This window comes from Zalophus californianus, chromosome 15, assembly GCF_009762305.2.
Source record: "Zalophus californianus isolate mZalCal1 chromosome 15, mZalCal1.pri.v2, whole genome shotgun sequence".
NCBI lineage: Eukaryota > Metazoa > Chordata > Mammalia > Carnivora > Otariidae > Zalophus > Zalophus californianus.
Window position 1 is genome coordinate 43930774 of NC_045609.1, and position 24384 is coordinate 43955157.

At 42.8% G+C, this 24384-nt stretch overlaps 1 pseudogene; it reads left to right on the top strand.

Moving 5' to 3' along the window:
• Positions 1-786: 786 nt before the first annotated feature.
• Positions 787-1450, top strand: LOC113923565 (annotated as a pseudogene).
• The last annotated feature ends 22934 nt before the right edge of the window (positions 1451-24384 follow it).

Genomic DNA, 24384 nt, shown 5'->3' on the forward strand with positions numbered 1-24384 from the left:
TGTATCTCTAATTTCTCTTTGTAGTTCTAACAAGCCTTTCTCTTTTTTCCCACTCTCTCCTAATGCATGAGTCAGGTCTTGTTAGTGTCTGTAGATTGCTGTAGTATGAGGTACCTCATGTCAAGCTGAGGTTTCCGTAGAAACAGATAGAGACCTTGCTTTCTGGAGTCTTGCAGAGAGTATTTCTGGCAATTTATCAGGAATGGCAGTATGTTCTTTTGGGCAAGGTATTTGCACTCCTTGGAGGAAAAGCATGATAAACAAAACATTATCCTAGAACAGAGCTGTTCTGTTTTAGTTTTTATTTTTTTCCTTCTCCACCATGTCTGGCTTTGCCAACCCACCTCCAAGTGCTTTCTGAACATCTCTGGCTAAGACCTGTTGTACTCCAGCTGGCCTCCATCCAGTTCTGGGGCTGTCGAGCCTCCTCCCGACATGGTGCAGAGGGGGTCTGAGAAGGGAGAGTAAGGGAAAGTGCAAAAGAGCAAGATAAAGGGCATTCATTGCAACAGATCGAGGGAATGGGGGGCAGCAGTTTCAGTTAGATAAAGCGGTTGGTTGTGCTCTTGAAAATTTTGGTAGTTGGGGGTCAACTTGTAATTCCATATATGCTACAAAACCTTGGGGAAGTTTGAATTTTGATCGCAATATTTAGGCAGTGGCCATGATTGTGATCTGAAGACAACCAGATTTTAGAAGTAAAGGGAAGATCAAAAGGTAATCAATCCTTTTCCGCCCCCCCCCCCCCCCCACCGAGTGCCGCTCCGGGGGCGCTGCGCTCGCTCAGAGCTTCCGGCTTCTGCTAAGGTAGTGCCGCCGTCGTCTCTCTCCAGCCGTCCTCATGATCATCTACCGGGACCTCATCAGCCATGATGAGATGTTCTCCGACATCTACAAGATCCGGGAGATCGCGGACGGGCTGTGCCTGGAAGTGGAGGGGAAGATGGTCAGTAGGACAGAGGGTAACATTGATGACTCACTCTTTGGTGGAAATGCTTTCACTGAAGCCTCGGAGGGCAAGGTACCGAAAGCACAGTAATCACTGGTGTTGATATTGTCATGAACCATAACTTGCAGGAAACCAGCTTCACAAAAGAAGCCTACAAGAAGTACATCAAAGGTTACATGACATCAATCAAAGGCAAACTTGAAGAACAGAGGCCAGAAAGAGTAAAGCCTTTTATGACAAGGGCTGCAGAACAAATCAAGCACATCCTTGCTAATTTCAAAAACTACCAATTCTTTATTGGTGAAAACATGAATCCAGATGGCCTGGTTGCTCTGCTGGACTACCGTGAGGATGGTGTGACCCCATATATGATTTTCTTTAAGGATGGTTTAGAAATGGAGAAATGTTAACGAATTCGGCCATGACTTTGGATGTGTCACCTGTTGCCGTAACGGGCTGCTCCTCTTCATCCACACGACACCAGGATTTAGACAGATGGGACTGATGGTATCTTGAGCACTTCATTTGTTTTGACCCTGGTTTATATGGAGCGGAGGCATCGTTTTTAAGACAAAAACATGTCATGTAGTTTGTCCAAAAATAAAATGCATTTAAACTCATTTGAGAGAATGCCTCTTAGTTTAACACATATTTAAATCTATCCAGTGTAGTGTCCTGGAGAAGCTAGAGCCTGGCCGTAGACTACTGCTAGAAAGCATAAGACTGCCTGCAGATAACTTCTACAGTGCAAAACTACTTCTGGGACTGGAATATAAAAAACAAGAATCCAAAAGTCTTAATTCTGAGTTCAAGTAAAGAGGAAAGACCATGCTCATAGCTGGGCCAACATTTGAAGTGGATTCCTTACACATTTCATCACCTACCAACGGAAGTAGTTAACTCTGGAGGAGATTACCAAAAGAATAAAAAGAGACTAATGACAGTTGGAAAAAAAAAAAAAAGGTAATCAATCAAAATTCCATAATGGCCACATCAGAAGGGCTTAAAGAGAGGATATTAAATTAGACTTGGGATCAGTAATAAAGCATTGGGAGTATTCTTTAATAAGAACAAGTCTGAAGTTAGCAGATATTCCAAACTGCTTTGGCCTTTATGCTCACCCCTTTGTCCCTGTGGACAGTCTGAACAGCCCACATTTTGTTATCTATTGGTGGTGCCACATGGTGATAATCCACAGCCTCTTTTATTTTAGAGCGCATTTAGAGGCTCCATTTGTGATGCAAACAGAGCTAGATTGTTAGTCCTGGGATTCTTTCCCATCCCTTTATTTAATGTGTGGGGTTCATATAAGCTTACTGTTTATTTAAATCTCTAATGTGTGGCTGCTGGACATTGTGAAGGACATACCTGAATCTGAGTGATGCCCTAGTAAGGAATCCCCAGATGCACTGGGAATCTGTGGATTTTTTTCTTTCTTTTCTTTCTTTTTTTTTTTTTTTAGATTTTATTATTTATTTATTTGACAGAGAGAGACACAGCGGAAGAGGGAACACAAGCCGGGGGAGTGGGAGAGGGAGAAGCAGGCTTCCCACCGACCAGGGAACCCGATGCGGGACTCAATCCCAGGACCCTGGGATCAGGACCTGCACAAAAGGCAGACGCTTAAGGACTGAACCACCCAGGCACCCCTGTGGATTTTTTTCTAAAACTGATGGGTGACTTCTGTAGGTTATAAGGGGTCTCCAGTAGGTTATTATCATGTCAGAAAACTCCCTCAGACTAATGTCTCTTAATCAATCAATGCTTTCTTGGCTCACTCTACCCACCTCATCTACTGATGACCCTGCTCCGTATTGTGGGATGTGCATCAGTTGGGAGTTGTGAGGGACTAAACTTGGAAGGGATTTTAAAAGATGATGCAACATGGAAACACAGCTTAAGTATCATCATTTGTAAAAGACGGTGTTTACATCAGGGATGAAACGTCACACTGCATATACAGCTGTATTTACAGAGGGTCCTGCAAGGTCAGTGAAACTACCCAAGACTTTGGGAGGCAAACAGTTCTTTATCCTCCATAGGTTATCTGAGGGACCCCCAGAGCCACAGATAGTGCAAAACCTGAACAATACTGATGATACAATAAAACATGACCTTTAAGAAAGAAGGGATAACTTTGTTTTATACTGTTTTCCAAGAGAATGGTGGGTGGTTTTAAGACTGGGCTTGCGTGAGCAATGTCCGCAATAGCCAAACTGTGGAAAGAGCCAAGATGTCCATCGACAGATGAATGGATAAAGAAGATGTGATATATATACACAATGGAATATTATGCAGCCATAAAAAGGAATGAGATCTTGCCATTTGCAACAACGTGGATGGAACTGGAGGGTGTTATGCTGAGTGACATAAGTCAGTCAGAGAAAGACATGTATCCTATGACCTCACTGATATGAGGAATTCTTTTTTTAATTTTTTATTGTTATGTTAATCACCATATATTACATCATTAGTTTTTGATGCAGTGTTCCATGATTCATTGTTTGTTCATAACACCCAGTGCTCCATGCAGAACGTGCCCTCCTGATATGAGGAATTCTTAATCTCAGGAAACAAACTGAGGGTTGCTGGAGTGGTGGGGGGTGGGAGGGATGGGGTGGCTGGGTGATAGACATTGGGTAGGGTATGTGCTATGGTGAGCGCTGTGAATTGTGCAAGACTGTTGAATCACAGATTTGTCCTTCTGGAACAAATAATGCAACATATGTTAAGAAAAAAGAAAAAGAAGAAGATAGCAGGAGGGGAAGAATGAAGGGGAGTAAGTTGGAGGGGGAGACAAACCATGAGAGACGATGGACTCTGAAAAACAAACTGAGGGTTCTAGAGGGGAGGGGGTGGGAAGATGGGTTAGCCCGATGATGGGTATTAAAGAGAGTATGTTCTGCATGGAGCACTGGGTGTTACACACAATGAATCATGGATCACTATATCAAAAACTAATGATGTAACGTATGGTGATTAACATAACATAATAAAAAAACAAAACAAAACAAAACAAAACAAAAACAAGTCTTCCCAGCAGGACCCCAGGCATTATGGAGCAGAGACTGTTCTTCCTGATCCAAATATCTCACCCGCAGACTCTGAGAGCATAGTAAAATGGTCATTGTCTTATGCCACTAAATTTTATTTTTTATTTATTTATTTTTTAAAATGTTTTATTTATTTATTCATGAGAGTCAGAGAGAGAGAAAGAGGCAGAGGCAGAGGGAGAAGCAGGCTCTCCGCCTAGCAGGGAGCCCGATGTGGGGCTCGATCCCAGGATCCTGGGATCATGACCTGAGCCAAAGGCAGATGCTTAACCATCTGAGCCACCCAGGTGCCCCTGCCACTAAATTTTAGAGGAGGTTGTGGTTCAGCAGTAGATGACCAGAATAGTAGGTTAAGTTGGAATTTGCCCAACATCACCAGCTGTATGCTGCACAATTCTTGTTCTCTGTTTGGGAGAATAAGGCAAAGTAAAGTATTTCCAGTCACTTGGAATAGAGGTGAAGTAAATAAATGCCTTAATTATGGATAAGCATGCTTTCACTCAGAGGCAACCATGTGTCCCTTAGGGGGACTATCCCCAGGGAATTACGAAGCTGGGAACTAGTCATCAGGACAGGAGCTGACCAACTGGCCTCTCCCTAGAAGAACTGTGTACCTATTAACATTCATGGCTTCATTGGAGATCATCAAGCTGTTCCCCGTGTCCCTTGCTTTGGCAGAGGTAGTTGGTGTATTAGTGTCTGAAAGGGAAAAACAGAAGACCACATTTTATAAAGGAGGTTTAAATTGGTTATGAGGTTGTAACAATTATCTATGACCACAGTAATACTGTCCACCACGCTCCCCTACAAATATCTGATGGCGTAATACAAAAGCATACATTCATCTCATCAGTCTAGGCCTAGGGACACAAAAGAGAAGTAGTGAGAACACCAGAACTGTCCCAGTAGCTTGGAGAGGGGTGTCTGTGAGGCTGCTACTTGATCTGGGCAGGGGGTTGCCATGCTGCTGGTGTGCAGAATTATGGTGGGGTACCCTGCTCCAGTGCTCCAACCACCAAGAGGGAGCAGCAGCAGCTGCTGAAGGCACCACTGATAGTGGCTAGAGCAAGAAGAATCCCCTCTTCCCTCCACCTCCCTTCTAGTCTCCTACCCCTGCCTCCCATTAGCCAAAGCTACAAGGAAGACTGTAGACAAGGAATCCTGGGAAGTGTAGTTTGTAGGCTTCCACCTCTAGACTCACAGAATGGATGAGGGATGGTCTTAGAGATGAGAAACAGTAAGTATGTAACTGATGCTGTTGGAAATCTTAATCCCTGGGATCGTCAAGAAAATCCTCCAAAATACTGTCCACATATCACAATAAGTTAGGATTTTTTTTTTTTTGGTTGAAAATCAAAGCAATCTGAATCCAAACTAACTTAAGCAAAAGGTAAATTTTAATCTAAGTGAAGAGTTTAGGCAAAGGATCAAACAATGTCATCAGGATCTAATCTCTCACCATCTCCTATTCTTTTCTTTACTTTTTCATTCTTTGGCAGGATCTCATAATATGGCAGCAAGATTTCTCCCAGCAGTTATAGTGTGGTCTTGTTAGAGCTGTAAGAATGACAGAAGAGGGATCTTTCTTTCTCTTTCACTTACTTCACTCAACATCTAAAACTCTTTTTTTTTTTAATTTTTTGTGGGGACCACAGATTTCCTGGGGGCTCCGCAGATAGCATCACACCACAGGGGTCTGGTTACTCAGTACACACAAGGTGGTCTCCACCCACAGCTGGGGCCCAGAGGTGGTTTGGTGCAGTCTCCTGCCTTGTGGCCTATACCCAGCTGGATCCCTGCCTCCTGGGCAGCTGAGGGAGGGGGCTGTTGGTGGTGGGTCCCAGTCCTAGAAAGAGGAAGGAGGCAGGGGTGTCTGGGGCGGGCTGGGGGCCAGGAGGGGCTCACATGTCCTCACTGCAGAGATGGCAGCCTCAGCAGCTGCATCACCACCAGCATCTGGCTGGTCTGTCAGATCTCGCCAGCTGGGGACATCTCATCCACGACTGTGTAAACCTTGTAGAAGTAGAACACCAGCCCTCAGACATTGTGGAGATACTCATTTAAGATTTCCACAAAGTTGTGGATGGCTTCCAGTAGGCCAGGTTGTTGTCATTGATGTCCATGGAGACACGGGTCAGCTCTGATTGGTTCTAACACGTTATGGTCAGATGGTGCTAGGTTCAACCACATTTGGCTTGGGTTCAAGGACTGGCGGAAATGTCAACCTGGACTCAGTCCAGGTGTGCTTTACTTTGCTTTACTTCCAAAGCATCAAATAAGCAGACAAAAATCACACATATAGATAAGAGGAGGATGTGAGTGTGTGGATGAGGTTCCTGTTTTGCTTGAAGGCAGGTCCCAAGTCTTAGCAACCCTAGGGAGGAGGAGATGTTCACTAGGTCAGACGATCACATGTCTTTTACTCACCTAGCCACTTCAGGACCCAGAAGTAACTTCTACTATAATCCAAGGCAAGAATTATATTACTCGGCAAGCAATGATCCAAGCATAATATCAAGACCTTCAAATTCTTGCTGTAGTAGCACTCAAGCAGCCTCCTCTTGGCTTTGGCAGAGTCTAGGGAGTTTCTATTCATATACTTAGGGTCTTTCCATGATCTCGCCTGACCATGGTTTACCACACTCCTCCACTTCTGACTTTGATATCATAACTATATGGATGCCATGCCCATTCTTGGACCTGAAGTGAGATCAGCACAACCCAATATATAGTCAAAGGCAAGGGAAAGGATGATTTTACAAAAGAACACACTTGGTGCTCTTTTCGGAAGCAGAGAGAATGGGTACTGTGGAGGCTAAAGCAGTATATGTCTACTAGAATGATTTGCTCTTATTCTGGGTACAGGAGCCCCTGAGCCCAAGTCCCTGCCTGTCCTCAACAATTTGGGTTCTGGGAAAGGACAAACCTTCCATACTCTCTCCAACTCTGGCTGTTATTTTTCAATACCCGGCATAATTTATCCTTTTTCAGTTGCCACATACGAATTGAGCATCACTGTCAAAACACCTCTGAAAACTCTGCCTGTATCTCTAGCTATTGTCCCTCTACATTTGGCAGCTGTCCCCTCTCCTTCAGTATATACTGACTTAGCAATGCTATTCTGAGTGTAAGGAGGCTTTTCCAGGTTGGTTTCCTTTCTAGCAATGTTCTGAGTTCCTTCCAACTTCTGTGTTTTCCAAGATGCAATGCATTCTGTTTCTCTGCAGTTGGGGAGTTCCCTCTAGCCAAGAATTACATTTTGTTAAATCGTCCCTTCCAAATGTTTTCTCTACAACCACTGTAATGAACTGACAGATGGGTGTCTGATCTTCAGAAAGTATAATGAAGATTTATTTTCTAAACTGTTAGGACAAGCCAAGGTTATCATACAAAAAAACTAACACACTGCAAATTATGCTCAATTCAACCAAAAGTGGCAATTTCATTGGCTATGGCTTTCCCCACTGAATCATGTTGGTAATATAGATATATTTGTACATCCAGAGCTTAGATCATCATGTTGATTGCCTTGCTGATAAACACTAATTTTTGAGAGGACTGGAACTTTCATGAATTCCCTCAATCTTACCATATTCAGGATAACATTTTACACATGTTAACTCAGCATGGGTAATGGTTCTGGTGTTTGGTGACTCTGTGTCCTTCAGAAAGGAATGACCTTGGGTATCTCATTTGGGCAACTTGAAGAAAGATCCCCAGACCTACAAGATCATCAATGTGCAGCTACTAAATTTAGGTTCACTTTATGCCTATCCATGGACAATGAACTTCTTAGAAATATTATTAAGAGATATCATACAAGATGAACAAAATGAATCTATCACAAGAATCTCCCAATTTTCTAGAATCCAGCATAACCTGTTACCGTCACTGGTAACTGACCACTGAGCCACCTGACTTTCTAGAGGACTCCATTCTCTTACTCAGAATGCAGCTTCCTCCCCTGTTCTTCTGCTAAAGGGTTGTTGCTTAGGAGTTTTCTCACAGGTTGAATCCAACTGTATTCCTATAGATTGCTTCTTTCTCTCTTTTGAAATAGTAAAGGCATATATAATGCAAATTAATACCCCCATAAAACAATTGGCCTCTCTCCATCCGAAATCAACACAGAAGCTGCAGGCCACTTCTCAGTGGCCAACAATTCACACTGACTGCTCTGGTGGATGAATTGGCTCTATACCCAAAGTGAACAGTGCAAGCAAACCATAAAAAATAAAATGTACTAAACCACCAACTGACATTATGGAAATAAGACACTGGCTGGCCAAAAACCACAGTGTATCAATTAGCAGGATCTTAGGATTTGGCAGAGAGAACTCTTGGTTCTGGAAACAGAATGCTGCATGTTTTATGCAGGCATATAACATTTCCCTTGTATTCAAAGAAGGCAATCACCTGCAGCACATCCTGGGAAAACTGAGATTATGGTGTTAAAGTTTGCATCAACTCAGTCTGAAGCGTCCATCAATTAAGCTTGGTTGATACAGTGACTGCTATAATCACCTAATGGATTCGTCCTTCTGCTTTTCTCTCCATAGGTCTCTGTAGAAATTTCAAGGACACAACTTTGTTTCCATCTGGTGGAAGGGGAGATGTAGGAAATCAGGATTGCCTGATAATTTCAAATGAGACTTCACACGATGGCTGAACCTTGGTGGGGGTCCTCAACGCAAAGGGCAGATGTAGGCAAAAGCTGTTGAATCTGTCAATACTCCCACTGCTGAGAGGTTCAGAGAAAAAGTTTCCACTGGTCCAATCCTCAGGGGCCTGGTCTTGTGGAAGACTGGAGATAATGTGATCTTGGCTCGGACCAACAAGGATCAAAACTCTGCCTTGCTATTTATTGGTTTGTTGACTTTGGGGACATACCTTTCCTTTCTTAATTTCAGTTTCCTCTTCTGGAAAATGGAGACAATACCTACCTAATGAAATGATTGCGAGAGCAAAGAATAATCAATGTAAGTTACCTAGCCGCCTCCTTGGCTTACTGTACTAGGTGCCACTGAAGAGTAGTATTATTAATTTAGCAGTAGTGATAAACTTGAAGGGATGGCAGTGGCTGGTTGTGTGCTCAGGCAGGTAAAATTATACTCCAGATAGGTGTCTGCATCCATAAATTCAGAATAGAGGTTTCTGGATACCCTTCAGGGAGAAGGCTGGTTTGTTTGTTGGATTTTAGTCTAAGACACAGTTAGTTTCCCCTTGACTACTTTGGAAAGACACAAATCTTATGTGTGGCTTTTGGAAAGTTACTGGATCTTCCTGAGCCTCAGTTTCTCTGTAGTAGAATGGACATGATACTCCTGGCTTTCTCTTATTACTGCAAAATTAAATAGGATGGCATACATAAGACACTTAACAGTCCCTGGACCTTTGTAGAACAAGTGTGGTAATTGATAAATAAACAAATACTGGTCTTTTCCTCTTCCTTCAGTTTCAACGGTGGGATTTAATGATATCTGTTCTGAGGAATCCCCTATGCAGTTCCCACAGGTATATAGGTACAAACTCTCACTCCTAAGTGATTGGCCACTGTCCAGGCCCAGACCTACCCATTTGCCCTTATTAGTATTTTCAGGGCAGAGGAATAAGACTGAAGGCAGAGATTGGGATGTTTTCTCACCCAATCAGCATTATTAATTGATGATAACTTCTTGGACCTGGCTTTGGTAAGAGTCTAAGAAATTTATTTTTTTTAACCAACAAAAACATCCTACATCCTTAAAGGTAAGAAATGGAGAAGGTGGGAGAAGAAAAGGTAATGTAAGTTGTAAATATAAAAAGTGACTGTCGAATTCGACATTAGCTTTGCTGACATTCCAGTCCGCGCGTCTGTCACACTGCAAACCCTCCTCACTTTCCCTTTTGGGTTAGTTTTCTACTGCTGCTGTAACACACTACCCCCAGTTTAGCTGCTTATACAATGCAGTTAGCGTCTTACCATTCTGCACTTTGGAAGCCTAGCACAGTTCTCCCTGGGCTTAAGTAAAGGTGTTGACAGGAAGGAGTTAGTTTCTGGAGGTGCTGGGGAACGATCCATTTTCTTTCGTATTCAGGTTGTTGGCAGAATTCAACATGTGTCTTGCTGTTGTAGGATCCAGGCCCTGTTTTCTTGCTAGCTGTAATTGGTGGACCATTCTCAGCTTCTAGAGGTCACTGAGTGACCTTCGGCTTGTGGCCCAATTCCTCCTTCTTGGAATTCATCATGTCTTTCTCACATTGCAGCTGTCTGACTGCCCCTCCTCTCTGCTTCCTCTGCCACTTTCAAAGACTCATGACATTAGAGTTGACCTGCCCAGATAATCCAGGATAATCTTTCCATCTCAAGGTCCTTAGCTTCCCCTCAACTACAAAGTCCCTTTGCCATTTAAGGTGACATAGTCACAGGTTCCAGGGATTAGGATGTGGATGGCTTCAGGGGTCACGATGCTGCCAACCACATCTCTGGACAGACCTGGACAGGTAGGGAGAGCAAACTGAAAATAAATCTGAGATTTATTGGTTTCTCTATAAGTGACTTGAGTGCTCCGGAAGGTAGAAAACACGGCAAGGAAAGCTGTAGCATTAAACAGATGAAGTTATTTAAAAGACAGAAAAAAAAAAAAAAAACAGATTTTCTAGTATGTAGTTATGGGTCCTGTTAACTACAGTTTAAATTGTTTTTTAAGAAATTTTTGACAGATTGGTAAATTACAACCTACACATTCCTAATTAATTTTGTCATATCTCCAATTTTCTCAGATTGCCCAAGTTTCTTTACTTCCACATTTTATGAGTAGCTCTTGGTTTGGTTGCTCTCCCAAGAAAATTGAGGCAAAATAGTGAATGGCTATGTAGTGTGTGTGTGTGTTTCATTCAAGCTCCACTTTTTGGCTAAATTCATAATGGCATAGAATGATAAAATGGATTGCATTAACCTAGAAAAATAACATAGAACAATAATGTGGGACAATATCATGAAGTAATAATGAGAGAGAGTAATATGGGACTGCAGGTTAACTAGTGCTTAGAACCCCAAATGCAAAAGCTTCCTCTTAGGCACATTTTGTTAGATAAGAGTGGCCTTAAGAAAGGTTTGTATGGCACAGGCTAGAATACCAGAAAAGGCAGAGTAGGAGAGGTTAGCTCCAGGAGAGTGTTCCTCAAAGCGAGCTGTGCATACAGAGCTTTATGAAAATACAGATACCTGGGTCCCTACCACAGAGATTCTGATTTAGTTGGTTTGGGATTTTTTTTTTTTAAACAGCTCTCCAGGTGATTCTAACATTTAATCAGGGTTGAAAGCCATTGCATCGGATTAACCTCCATGACACTAGTGACAGTTATAAAAATCCCTGTGATCAGGCATTAAAACGGAGGGCTCTCAAGCACAGGGATGCAGCAGCAGAGGTGACTGAGGCTGGGGTTCCAAGCACAGTTGTCTCGAGTTGGGGCCCTTGTGCATTCCTGCATCCCTATATTCTTACCTGTCTGGTGAGATGGAGATGGGTTTCATGATTCCGGACCAAAGGATCAAAATGGATTTCTACCTCCAAGGAGCCTGGGTGCTGGAGCTCCTCTCATTTGTTTGTAGAAGAAAGAACTCTTCTCACTGCAGTTCAGACTCCTATGGGCCTACCATTTGGGGAGGAAGTATAAAGGCGTAGGCTAACTCTAAATACCATGGTGAAGAGAATTCCCCAAGCTCCCTGCTTCTTTTCCTCTCAGGGATCCAGTTTGGCTTCCAGGTGGAAAGTCATTCTACTCAAGAGCTGTGCGGTCTCTCCAGGATCTGAGGCCCTTCATCCCTGCTGCTTGCCACACGATGCCTCCATTGTTTGTTCTTGATGCAAGAACATTTGTTCTTGTCCTGGCTGTAGGGGCTAACTCCTGCCCCCAGACTCGGGGAGAGTTTGGGTTCTGTACCATGACTTGCTAATGTGATCATTGCTGATCTTGCATGATCTCTCTTAGGGCTGCTGCTGGGACAGGGTTAGAGTTAATCAGGATCTCAGTAGTGAGGCCCTTTAAAAAAATGATAGCCCTCTATATTACAACTGTCTTGTTTATTGTCTTTTTTTAAAAGATTTATTTATTTATTTTGAGAGAGTGAGAATGAGAGAGAGAGAGAGAGAGTACATGAGAGGGGGGAGGGTTAGAGGGAGAAGCAGACTCCTCGCTGAGCAGGGAGCCCGATGCGGGACTCGATCCCAGGACTCCAGGATCACGACCTGAGTCGAAGGCAGTCGCTTAACCAACTGAGCCACCCAGGCGCCCTGTCTTGTTTATTGTCTTATTTCAGGCTATTTTAACCTTTCTTCCTCATTGCCTAGAGAATTTGGCACAAATTCTGTTGGGGTTAAGCCCAGAGCAGCCATCTGACTCTGCAACTAACATGCAGACTCAGTCACCATTCCTGGGCTCATGGGACATTTTTATTCTCATACCTTTTCTCCTCGCTATGTTACACGGTGTCATTCCCCTTGGTTTGCCCAACCACCCACATCTCATAGCTGGAGCAGGTCAGAGAAAAATTCTATACATTCCGCCATGCCAGGAATAAGGAGAGGGTTGGCCCCAGGTGCATTCATGCTGGGGAGGGTAGATAGCACAAGTCATAAGTACTACATTCCCAGGAGCAGAGTCTGCAAGAGACTGCAAGGAGCAGCTGTCTGACTGCTGACAGCATTCCCATATAATTCATTATCTTCTGAGTATCTTTCACATGACATTTTATGGTAGCCAGCTCTGTAGAACAGAGGTGTTATACTGGCTAGCTGAGTGGATTGCACTTTGTTGTTGAGTGGGGCCCTAAATCCCCATCTTATATCTACAGCTAGAATGAGGTTGGGGTGCTTATGTTAGTATTTTTCCATCATATTTATTCTTTCTACTGAAGGGACTCCTTTCTCATACCCCCAGTACCCTGCACAATGAGGCAATGAGTACTAGGATTTCAGCAGGCTTTGATGATAGTGTCTTTTGCATCCCAGTTTTTATTTACAACACTTCACTTGTGGGTACCATATTTCCCAGAATGCACTGGCAACATCAGTTTCCTGTCGCTACAGTTTTGCTTCAATATTTTCTTGGAATTTGCTTTTTTTTTTTTTTTTTTTACCTCTGTGTTAAAAATACCTGTCAGGGTGAAGGGAAATTGGATCAGTGCTCAGCCTACTTTACAGAGCACCATTTTCTGTGGAAAGACTTGGTTTGTTTCCCAGTTTTCTGGTTGTACTCAGGTCTCTGAATCAGAAAACAAACAGGAGAGAAGGTACTCATTTTCTTCCTACAGTTTTGAAGGTGGCCTTTCTTTTATGACATAAAAGTGGGGTTTTCCTTTGATGCACACCTTAGTAGGATTTTCCCAGTTCTGCTTTATCTCCAGTGACATTAGAGTCCATTTTCTTCAGTCTCAAGCACCGGTCTGCACAGCTTCATTTACCATGTTGTGTGTTCATGTTTTCCTCATGTTCTGATCTGTATTTTAGTGAGAGGTTGGAAGAGGCTGTGCTGGGAGCCGCTCCCAGCCATCATTTTAAGCCAGAAGTCTTCAAGGCTGTTTATCATGTCTCCTTATTTCAAGCCACCTGGCTCAAATTTTTCTCACTCACACTCTCCCTTTCACTTCTGACTTTTGCGTGATGGAAATAGAATTTTTGTGCTTTATGTGAACTGTGATTATTGATGTTTGGAATGCTTCTCTGCTTAGGAAGATAGTAAGGGCACAGACTGCATTTCTCTTCAAAATAAGACAAAACAAAGGATTGTTCTCCAGCAACGTGGATCATCTAGTTCATTCTTCATCATCCAGGGCTGTTCTGGGGACTGTAATGATACCGAAGGATGACATATGCATCCTTCTCTGGCCCCCGAATGTCCCAGGAGTCAGCTGGAAAGATGGGCCTAGGAGGGCAGGAATCATTCAGGCTTTCCCCCACCCCCAGAGGTACAGACGCTCCTTGTTTCCTTGCATGGTCCCCTGATGAAAGGGCAGGGATCAGTCTCCAAGTTTTAGACATTTATGCAGAGAAAACTCTGGGTCAAGCAGGAGTGTAGAGGATCTATCTCTGTTTAGACAGAGAAGGAGTAAAATCACTCCAGGTGCAGTGATATGATGGAGTCTGTGTGGGGGGTGAGTTTTCCATAGAAAGCAGATGTGAGGATGAGGAAGGGGAGTAGAGGGATGGGGAGCAGAGGGGTGTAAGAGGCTGTGAGGTGAGGAAGTGAGGATAGGGCCGAAGAGGAGAGGATGGGGAAGTCGAGGCAGGAGTGCTGGCTGTGAATGAGGAGGAGCTGGGTTGATGGTGCGGGGGATGGACATGAGACCTGCAAAGGGCCTCAGCTAGAGAAGGGCCCATGAGAATGGATGGTGAGCCAGGGGAGAATGGAACTGACCAGACAAGAAACTCCATAAATTAAGGACCTAATCAACATGCAGGCAACATGGAGAGAAACAAAAGATATTGATAGCTCGAAAAATCAAAGGACATTTTAATTACACTGCTATTGATAAACTGTGGTGAGAAATAGTCCATTTTCTCCCTGCTCCTTGGCACAGCTCCCTGTCTGGAAGTTCTGAGGGTAAAGGAGGCTGCGAGGGCTGGGGGTAGTCCACTCATGGTCACCAGTGGTAGTTCAGGCAGAGGAAAGTAGCTGCTGGCCAGGGTATTCTTGGAATCCTGAGCAATTATCCCTCTGAAGGCCCTCTGTGAGATGTTATTAAATCAAGTCACAGGACCTCAGGGGTCAGTCCCAGACAGTGGGGCATTTGTCCTCAGGGGCATTTTTTCTGCCCTCTGTAATCCATCTGGACCAAAGTGGAGCCCCTTCAGATAGCCACACTCTGGACCAGACTACCTTCTTATCCCAAGATGATATCCAGAAAAGATCAGATTGCCCTTGCCCTCATGGGACACCTCTCTTTCTAACCTGAAGGTAACCCGGCTGAAGACTTTTGCCCACAGCTTGAGGCTTGAGGTGGGTTCCTTTCTCCTTCCCAGGGCCTATGGTGGATGCCCAAATGGATGACTTCATCCTTCAGAATTGAGGAGCCACTCACCCTTGCGCGGGAGAGATGGATAACCCAAACACCAGATGCTGTCTCCAGTGAGGCCAACCTTTTCTTATGCTACCATCCATGCCTTTCCCCCCACCTAACCCACCCTACCGATCCATCATGTTTAAAACACAGCAGGCCACAGAAGAATTCACACAGAATCCAATTCTTTCTAAAACAAAAATAGGTCTGGAGAAAGGCTCAGAGTCATATTTCACCAAAGTCTCTGACTAAATTAATTATAGGCAGCTATAATTCATCATACTTTCAATTAACAATTAATTACATAAAAGAGAGACAAATGTTTTATTGAGAGCAAGAAACAACATGTATCATTTGTAGTGTGCTGTTTTCTCCTTACACCGTAGGGAGGGGATTTATGGGCTACAGATTGCTTGAATCAGTTTTGCTCTGAAAAATACAAATCCACCTGGACCCACTAGGAGAAAGCCTTCTGGTGATGGAAAGACCTGAAGTCTGGCACTTGGAGAATTTAGGACTTAGACATTCTCCTTTCACGCCCCAGGAGGAAGGTCCTACACAGGGGATGTGTGTGGTCCTAGCAGAAACCTCAGAAGGCAGGTTCCCATCCCACAGTCTACACGGGCGTGGGGAAGTTTTGCTGTGGGGAGAAGGAGACAGTGAGAGGAGAGCAGAGTGACAGGCTCCCCTGCTGCTCCATCCATGTCCCATCTCTGCAAAGAGCATTGTCTCCACACAATGAGATGCTCAGAAGAGTCTCTTGTGCCAAATCAGATGGGTTCAGTTCAGCCTTTTCATGAATGGCCTTTGGGGGAAGTTGGCGAAGCATTCCCAAGGTGGGCTCAGCAATATGGCAGTGTGAGGCCCGAGTACTGAGAGTTTCCCTTACGAGGGGATGTCTATGGCCTCTCTGGAATCCATTACCCCCATTTCCCTTCCTGGCAGAGATCTTCAATTGGCAGCCAGGTTGGATTCACAAGGTGTGGCTTTAGGTGTGGCTCTGAGCGCCTTGAGTCAATCAGTGTATCCCACCTGCGGGACCTCTAATGCATTCAGGAAACTCAAAGGGAGCCAAGGACTCTCACAGAATGCTAGAGCATAGATTCTCTTTTCTCTGCTGTGCTTGGATAGTAGGAGAGACTATCTCTCATACTGCCGTTGCTACTGTACCACTAATCCTACCACCACCACCAACACTAACACTTGTAAGGGCCTCACTCAATTGTGGACATAGTTTTAAGTACTTTATGTATATCCTATGGGATAGCTGCCATTATTGTCTCCATTTTACAGAAGGGAAATTAAAGCCAGGGTTTCTTTCCTTCTTTTTTTTTTTTTTAAGATGTTATTTATTTGTTTGACAGAGAGAGACACAACGAGAGAGGGAACACAAGCAGGGGCAGTGGGAGAGGGAGAAGCAGGCTTCCCGCCGAGCAGGGAGCCTGATGTGGGGCTCGATCCCAGGACCCTGAGATCATGACCTGATCCGAAGGCAGACGCTTAACAACTGAGCCACCCAGGCACCCCAAAGCCAGGGTTTCTATTATCTTGCTGATGGCCACACAGTTAGTGAATGGAGGGGCCAAAATCTACCTCGTGGCATAACATTCCTTATTACGTGACACTTGTAACTGCTGGAGACATGAGGGTAAGTCTGAAGCCACTGAGAGCCCAGTCTGGAGATTAAAGAGGAAATGGATCCAGAGAAAGCAGAGGGGCTATCTTGTGAGTCCAGTATTACATTCTTCCTGGAGCCAGAACTATCCAAGTCTGCCCCTTTTACGTGATGTAAACCAGTAAGTTGCTCTATTTCATAAGCCGTTTTGTGATGAGTCTTCTGTCAACTGAAAGGACCAAATGTAGAATTTGGTACCAAGAAACAGGACTTGAAAGTGTTCACACTGATATGGAGCTGACCGACTTGATGGATTAAGAAGGGTCATGAGGGGGAAACCATCTATTTCAGGAAGTGGTATGAGCACACCTTGTTGTGCAGTCCTGAATTAACCGGTTGAATTGTCATGTGTTTGTTGTTGTGATTCAGACCCTCTGTCTTTCAAGGTTCTAGCACTAGAGAACTTGATTTTGCCACCTCTTGCGGCCTTTAATAAGGTTTGTTCTGGTTGTTTACTGTATGTCACAAACCCCTGCAAAGCTCAGTGGCTTAAAAACACATATTTATTATGATCTGTCATGGTTCTGTGAGTCGTCTGGACTCAACCTAGTGGTTCTTGCTTAGGCTCTGTCAGGTTGCAGTCTGAGGGTCTGCAGTCATCTGAAGGTTCAGTGGGTTGGACATGCAGACAGCTCACTCACAGGGCTGAACAATGATGCTGGTTGCTTTCTGCAAGCTCAGCTGGGCTGTTGACCAGAGTGCCTTCATGTGATTTCTTCATGTGGCTTGAGCTTCTCAAAGCATGACGGCTGACTTTCAAGAGGTAACATTCTGAGCATTCAAAGAGGCCCAGGCATAACTTGAAAGACTGCTTATAACGAAGACTTGGAAGTCATGAAGGGTCACTTGCACTGTAGACTCTAGGTTAAGAGAGAATCAAATGGACAGCCCAGGTTCTAGGGGAGAGGGCCACATAAGGGCAACAAGACCTAGTGACATGGATTATTTGACAAGCCTATTTGGAAACCAGCTACCACAAGACCCTCCAATAAAATGAGGTGCCTGCTTTGATTCTGACCTGAGGAGAAAGAGAGAGACCTCAGGTAGGAAGAACTGAGAGAGACTCTGTCTAAAGCCTGCCATCCAAATCGTCTGGGATTAAAATAACCTGCAGCCTTTCAGGGTTGGAAAAGCTTGTCCCCAAGCCAAGACAGTTAGATGTAGCTAGGATGTGGGAAAGAGGATAATATTGGGGTGCAGGATGACCCGGACTGTCTCCTCCACAACTTCATGAAGATGCAACTCCAGCCAGGTCTTGTCCAACTGGTTGCAGTTCCACATTCTCTTCCTGGAGCAATAAAGCTGGCCCTCAGCATACTGCTTTACGAGAGTCAGATGTGAGGTGCCTCCCCTTCCTAGCCTACGCTTCACACTTGCTAAGGCCGAGAGTAAGGTGGCACCTGAATACTGGGGTGGGGAGGGATGGGAACAGAACCTATATCTAGTGCCCAGAGGCCAATCCCCACCCCCCTACTCCGCCCATCTCAGTTGAAAGTTAAGACTTGACCAGATCTTTAAGGCAAGGAGCAAATAGACTAGAAATCCAGAGCTTTTAAAAGAGCTCTCCTGGCAAAGAAACCCAAGTGCCCCCTGCACTTGGCCTGTGATTGCTTAAGCCTGGATGAACATGGGGAGAGATTGTTACTTTAGCTTGTCTTTCCTTTAATCCTAGAGCCCAGGCACGTATTCTAACATGGTTATTGATTGTTTGCAATTTTCTCTTCTGCGAATTTGTTCTTCATGTCTTTTTTTTTTTTTTAAAGATTTATTTATTTTAGGGAGAGAGAGTGCATGAGCAGGAGGAGGGGCAGAAGGAGAGAGAGGGGAAGAAGACTCCTCCTCTGAGCAGGGAACCTGATGCAGGAGTTGATCCCACAACCCATGAGATCATGACCTGAGCTGAAACCAAGAGTTGGGTGCTTAACTGACTGAGCCACCCAGGCATCCCTTCTTATCTTGTATTTATGTTTCTATTGGATATTTGTCTTTCCATTGTAAATTTCAGGTAAGTTTTATCATGTTAGAGGTATTAGCCCTTTATCACATATCTCTTTTATAAGTAGTTTCCCAATCTGTCCTTCATCTATTGACTATAATAATCATAATTTTCTATTAAATATATAGTAATTAAATATATCAGTGTTTTAAAATAACTTTTGGGTTCTTACCTTTATTTTAAAGTTATCCCTAATACTTCCTGGCCACCCTCATGTTCCTCAGTTTGGGAGCCACCAACGGGTTTTTGCATCAGCTGGGAATCCTCCCAGACCCCAGTGCCACATCAGGTCCAAGTTGCTGCTCACTAAATGCTAGTGGAAATTAAAAAAAAAAAAAAAAAAAGGAAAACTAAAAGATGCTGGTTTGAGCCAATCAGTGTCAGAACTGGGACACAATTATTTTTTGCTTCTGCCTAGGCTTTTGGTAGCATCTAGAATCAAAGGGAGAATCCCAAAGGGTAGGCATGGGTCAGCGTGAGATAGCAGGCATTGTTGTGTTGTCATCCTTTTTTTTTGTGGTGCCTTTGATAAAGTTTTATTTATTTGTTTTATTTTTTATTTTTTTATTATTATTTCAGTTAGCCAACATATAGTATATCATTCGTTTTCGATGTAGTGTTCAATGATTCATTAGTCGTGTATAACACCTAGTGCTCATCACAACCACAACTTAGCTTGGCAGAATACAGAGAGTGAGTCCTTTGGCTAATGCAGAGGTCTGAGCTGAGAGGATCCCAGGGTTTGACTCCACTTCCTTCTTGGTCCAGTTGTTCTTCTCACTCTGTCATTCCATTTCACCCTCGCTCCCTTTCCTTCACTTCCTTGTCTCATCCCCTGTTCTTCCTGCTGCATCTCTTTCCTTGAGCTGAAGCCTCATGAGCCCTGGATTCAGGGGTGGTCTGAGATCAGGCCAGCTTTGGGACTGCCCTAGAATGGAGCCCAGCTCCCATTTTGTCTCTCAAAGACCCTGGCCCCTTCTTCTGCAGGCAGCATGCCCTCTTCCTGTCACGAAGTTTGGGGACAATAAGGATATTGGCTGCCCCTCACACCCTTTTCCTCCGAGGAAGGCATTTCTTCTATGAAGAGTTGGAGCCTCCCTCAGAGAACAAAATTTTGATTCCATCCATCTTCCTAACCCTTCCTCCCAGTGAGCTACCTGCCACAACCCCCCCCGCCCCATTGCAGTCTGACTTTCATCTCAGGCACCTGGAAGACAGGGTCGTATTCAGAGCAGTGGCCTATAGAGGAAATAAATTGTATTTATTATAATCGCTAAGCATATTTTCCCAAGATGGATAAAATAGTCATTACCTAACCATACCATCAGTGTAGTTTACTTCACCATTTATTAGGCTGCTGCTTATATTAAGACCTGTGCTAGGTGCTAAAGAGCTTAATCTGTCTTTAGGCAAAGACAAGGCTTAAAGTCTAGTGTGAGAGGAAGACAATTTCAAAAAGCAAAATAGCTTAAGGCAGAATATAATTTGTGTGCAAATAGAAGCACTAAATATTATGGGAACAGAAGTACAGAGAGATTAACCATAACTAAGGAAATAATACTGCTATGAGTAATAGTAACAGTAATATTATGAGGAGTCAGTATTTGTTGAGTACTTATCATGTGCCATGCATTGTGCAAAGCACTTTAAATATATTTTCTTAATTTTTGCAACCAGTGTGTATAATGTAGGTGTTTTTATGTTTCCTATTTCATGAAGGTAAAATAAAAACAAAACAAAAACAAATAAACCAAAAAAAAAAAAAAAAGTAAAGTGAGTTGCTTAATTCACTCAGGAAGCAAGGATTAAACCCAAGAGTAACTTACACTGACCCTGGGCCCTGAAACTGTTTTCTCAGGAAGGCAGCTTTTGATTTGCACATTAAAGATGGAGAGGATTTGGACATACAGGTTTTAACAGCATAGGGAAATGAAAAAGCAGAAACAAATGCCCGGAAGATGTTAAATACAAAATGTGCTCGGCTGTGGTCCAAATTATAATGACCCCTGAAGCTACAAGACATAAACAGTACTGGCCTAGGAACAGCAAGATAAACTGACAAAATAGAAGAGACTCTTAGATATATGCGATATTGGTTTTGGAAAATCATGGCATTTTAATTAGTGAACAATGATGGACTATTCTAAAATAAATGAGGTTAGGCCATTTTTGAAGGCCAAATAAAGTTTTATCTCAACCTCAGAGGTTATTTAATTATATGTATAAAGAATAAAAGGACTAAATAAAAATCTACACAGAATAAACAAAATCTATAAAATATTTTAATAATTTGGTGGTGGGCAAGGCTTTTTTGATCTAAACCCAGAACTTATCAAAACCTGCAAGGATAAACATCTACATAGTTGACTACATCTAATTTAAACTATTTGGACAATGAAAATTACTGAAAACAAAGTCAATTATTTTAAAGAAAATATTTGCCACAAAAATATTATGCACAAGATTAACATTTCTAATATACAATGAGTTTTTATAAATCAGTAAAAAGTAGACCTTGACAGAATAAAAGGTAGAAGATGAACTGGTTATTCAAGCAAAAGAACTACAAATGGCTAATACATATTTGAAAAAAAGCCAACTCTACTAGTAATCAGGAAAATGCAAATTAAAACAAAATGCAAATTAATCAGGAAAATGCAAAAAAGTCCATGGTGTGGTACCATGGATTTCTTATTGCATGGATGGTATTAAGAACAAATCCAAAAAGGTCTGACTGAACCCAGTGATGAAGATAGTATGGAAGAGATGTGTTTTATTGTCTATCCTGCACTCCCTTTGTTTGGGAAATTGCCCTCCTCTGCATTCAAACCCCTGGGATCATCATGTTTTCATAGGGCCTTGTCAATCCTAGAAAGCAGGCAAATTCATAGGGGTAGACCATAAGTTTTTTTTTTTTTTGAAAGATTTATTTATTTATTTGAGAGAGAGAGAGAGCACACGAGTGGGAGGGGCAGAAGGAGAGGGAGAGAGAATCTCAAGCAGATGCTGCGCTGAGCGTGGAGCAGGACACTGGACTCGATCTCAGGACCCTGAGATCATGACCTGAGCCAAAACAAAGAGTCAGATGCTCAATGAACTGGGCCACCCAGGTGCCCCGCTGTGGTTCTTTTATAGCCACACCCACCTCCTTCTCAACCCAACCCCCTCTTTAACTCATGGGCACCACTAATCTGTTCTCTATTTGTGTAACTGTTATTTCGAGATTGTTACATTGGTGGAATCATACAGTATAGAACCTTTGGGGATTGTTTTTTAATTCAGCATAATTCCCTGGACACTCATCCAGGTTCTTGTGTAACAATAGTTCATTCATTTTTGTTGCTGTATGGCGTTGGTGGTGTGGATGTACCACAGTTTAACAATTCACCCTTTGAGGGAATAGAGTGGTTTCCAGTTTGGGGCTCTAATGAATAAAGCTGCCATAAACATTCATGTAAAGGCTTTTGTTTTCTTTGGGTTTTCATTTTCTTTGGGATAAATGCCCAGCAGCATGATTGTTGTATAGTAGCCACGTCTTTATTTATTTTTTAAACTCCCAAACTGTATTCCAGAGTGCGTGTATCATTTTATACATTCCCACCATGAGTGGTCCAGTTTTTTCATATCCTCACCAGCATTTGGTGTTGTCAACTGTTTTTTATTTTAGTCCTTCCGATAGTGTCTAATGACATACTATGAGTTTAATTTGCATTTCTCTAATGGCTAACAATGTTGGACAGCCTTTCATGTGTTTGACTTCTTGTGGATTTCATTATCAGATTTTAGCATTCCATTTTCATTTATAGAAATTTTAAGTATATGTCTTTGTGTATCTCCTTCTGTGGTCACTCTAGGTATATCTATCTATCTATCTGTCTGTCTATCTATCTATCTATCTATCCATCATGGTCTTCTTGTTTCATCGTTTTACCAACTGGAATAAAATTGAAACACTTCACCTTTTTTATGACTTTTTATTCTTCGCTTCTTTATAATATAATTGTCTTAAACATTTCTTCTCTTGACATTTAGAGCCACATCAGAGAGTGTAATGATTTTTGCTTCAGTGGTCAAGCATCGTGTATTTACCTGTATTTTTTGCTTACCATGTTATTTTTTTTCTTAATCTTCAATATTCATTATTTTATCATTTCCTTTATGTTCAGAGAATTCCTTTAGCCATTCTCTTATGTAGGTCTGCTGGTGAAAATTCTCTTAATTTTCCTTCATTGGTGAATATCATGATTTTCTCTTCATTCCAGAAAGATATTTTCAGTGGGTATAGGAATTTGTGATGGTTCCTTTCTTTCTGCACTTGAAAAATTGTGCCACTTTCTGTAGCCTCCATAGTTTCTGAAGATAAATCCACTGTCACTGGAGCTGATTTTCCTCTATAGGTAAGGTGTCATATCTCCTGCTGCTTTCAAGTTGTTTTCTTCATCTTCAGTTTTCAGAAGTTTGACTATGATGTGTCTTGTTGTGGATTTTTGAGTTTATTCTATTTGGGGTTTTCTCAGCCTCCAGAATCTGTAGTTGTATGTCTTTTACCAAATTTAGGAGTTTTTCAGCCATTATTTTTTCTAGTATTTTTTCAGGACTGCCCTCCTCTTTCCATCAGGAATTATGATAACAGGAATGTTAGATCTTTTGTTATAGTCCCACAGGTCCCTGCAGTTCTGCTTATTTTTAAATTTCAGTCAGTTTTCTCTCTGTTGTTCAGACTGGGTAAGCTTTACTGTTCTATCTTCCATTGCAGTTCACCAATTGTTGGCTCTGATCCCTCTGTTCTGTTGAGCCCACCCATTCATTGAGTTTTTAATTTCAGTTACTGTATTTTTCTGTTCCAAATTTCTACTTGGTGATTCTTTATATCTTCTATTTCTTCTCTAAGACTTTTTGTTTCCTTCATTTTCTCTGAAGCTTGTTCATAATTGCTCACTGAAGCATTTTATTTCATTTTTTAAAAAAAAAATTATTTGTCTGAGAGAGAGAGCAAGTGAGCATGAGTGGGGAAAGAGGCAGAGAGAGAGAAAGAATCTTCAAGCAGACTCTACACTGAGCATGGAGCCTGACAAGGGGCTCAGTCTCAGGGCCCCAAGATCATGACCTGAGCCGAAATCAAGAGCCAGATGCTCAACTGACTGAGCCACCCAGGCACCCCTCTCTGAAGCATTTTATGATGGCTGTTTTACAATCTTTGTATAATTTTAGTACCTCTGCCATCTTGGTGTTGATTGCCTTTTTTCATTCACTTTGGGATGTTCCTGGTTCTTGATATGACAAGTGACTTTCAGTTGAAACCTGGACATTTTGGGTATTATGTTGAGACCATTCATCTTAGTTAAACTTGCTGTTTTAGGTTGGATTTGTCTGACATTGCTCCAGCAGGGCAAGGGAGTGCATTGTGTAGTTGTTGCCCAGTTGGGGTGGAAGTCCAAGTTTTCCCCTCAGCCTTTGTTAGCACCCAAGGTGGGGGTGGTGGGATGCTGCATGACTGCCATGTGAGGCTGGGGTTCTGGCTCCTCACCAGGACTTGGATCATTTCTTCCTGGCTGTGAGGGTAGGAATGCCTCCTGAATGTTCCCTGAACATCCTCCAGGCAAAAGTGGTAAAAGTCCTGACCCTCCATTTGGCCTCCCAGTGGGAAGTGAGAGTGATGTTTCTTTACTG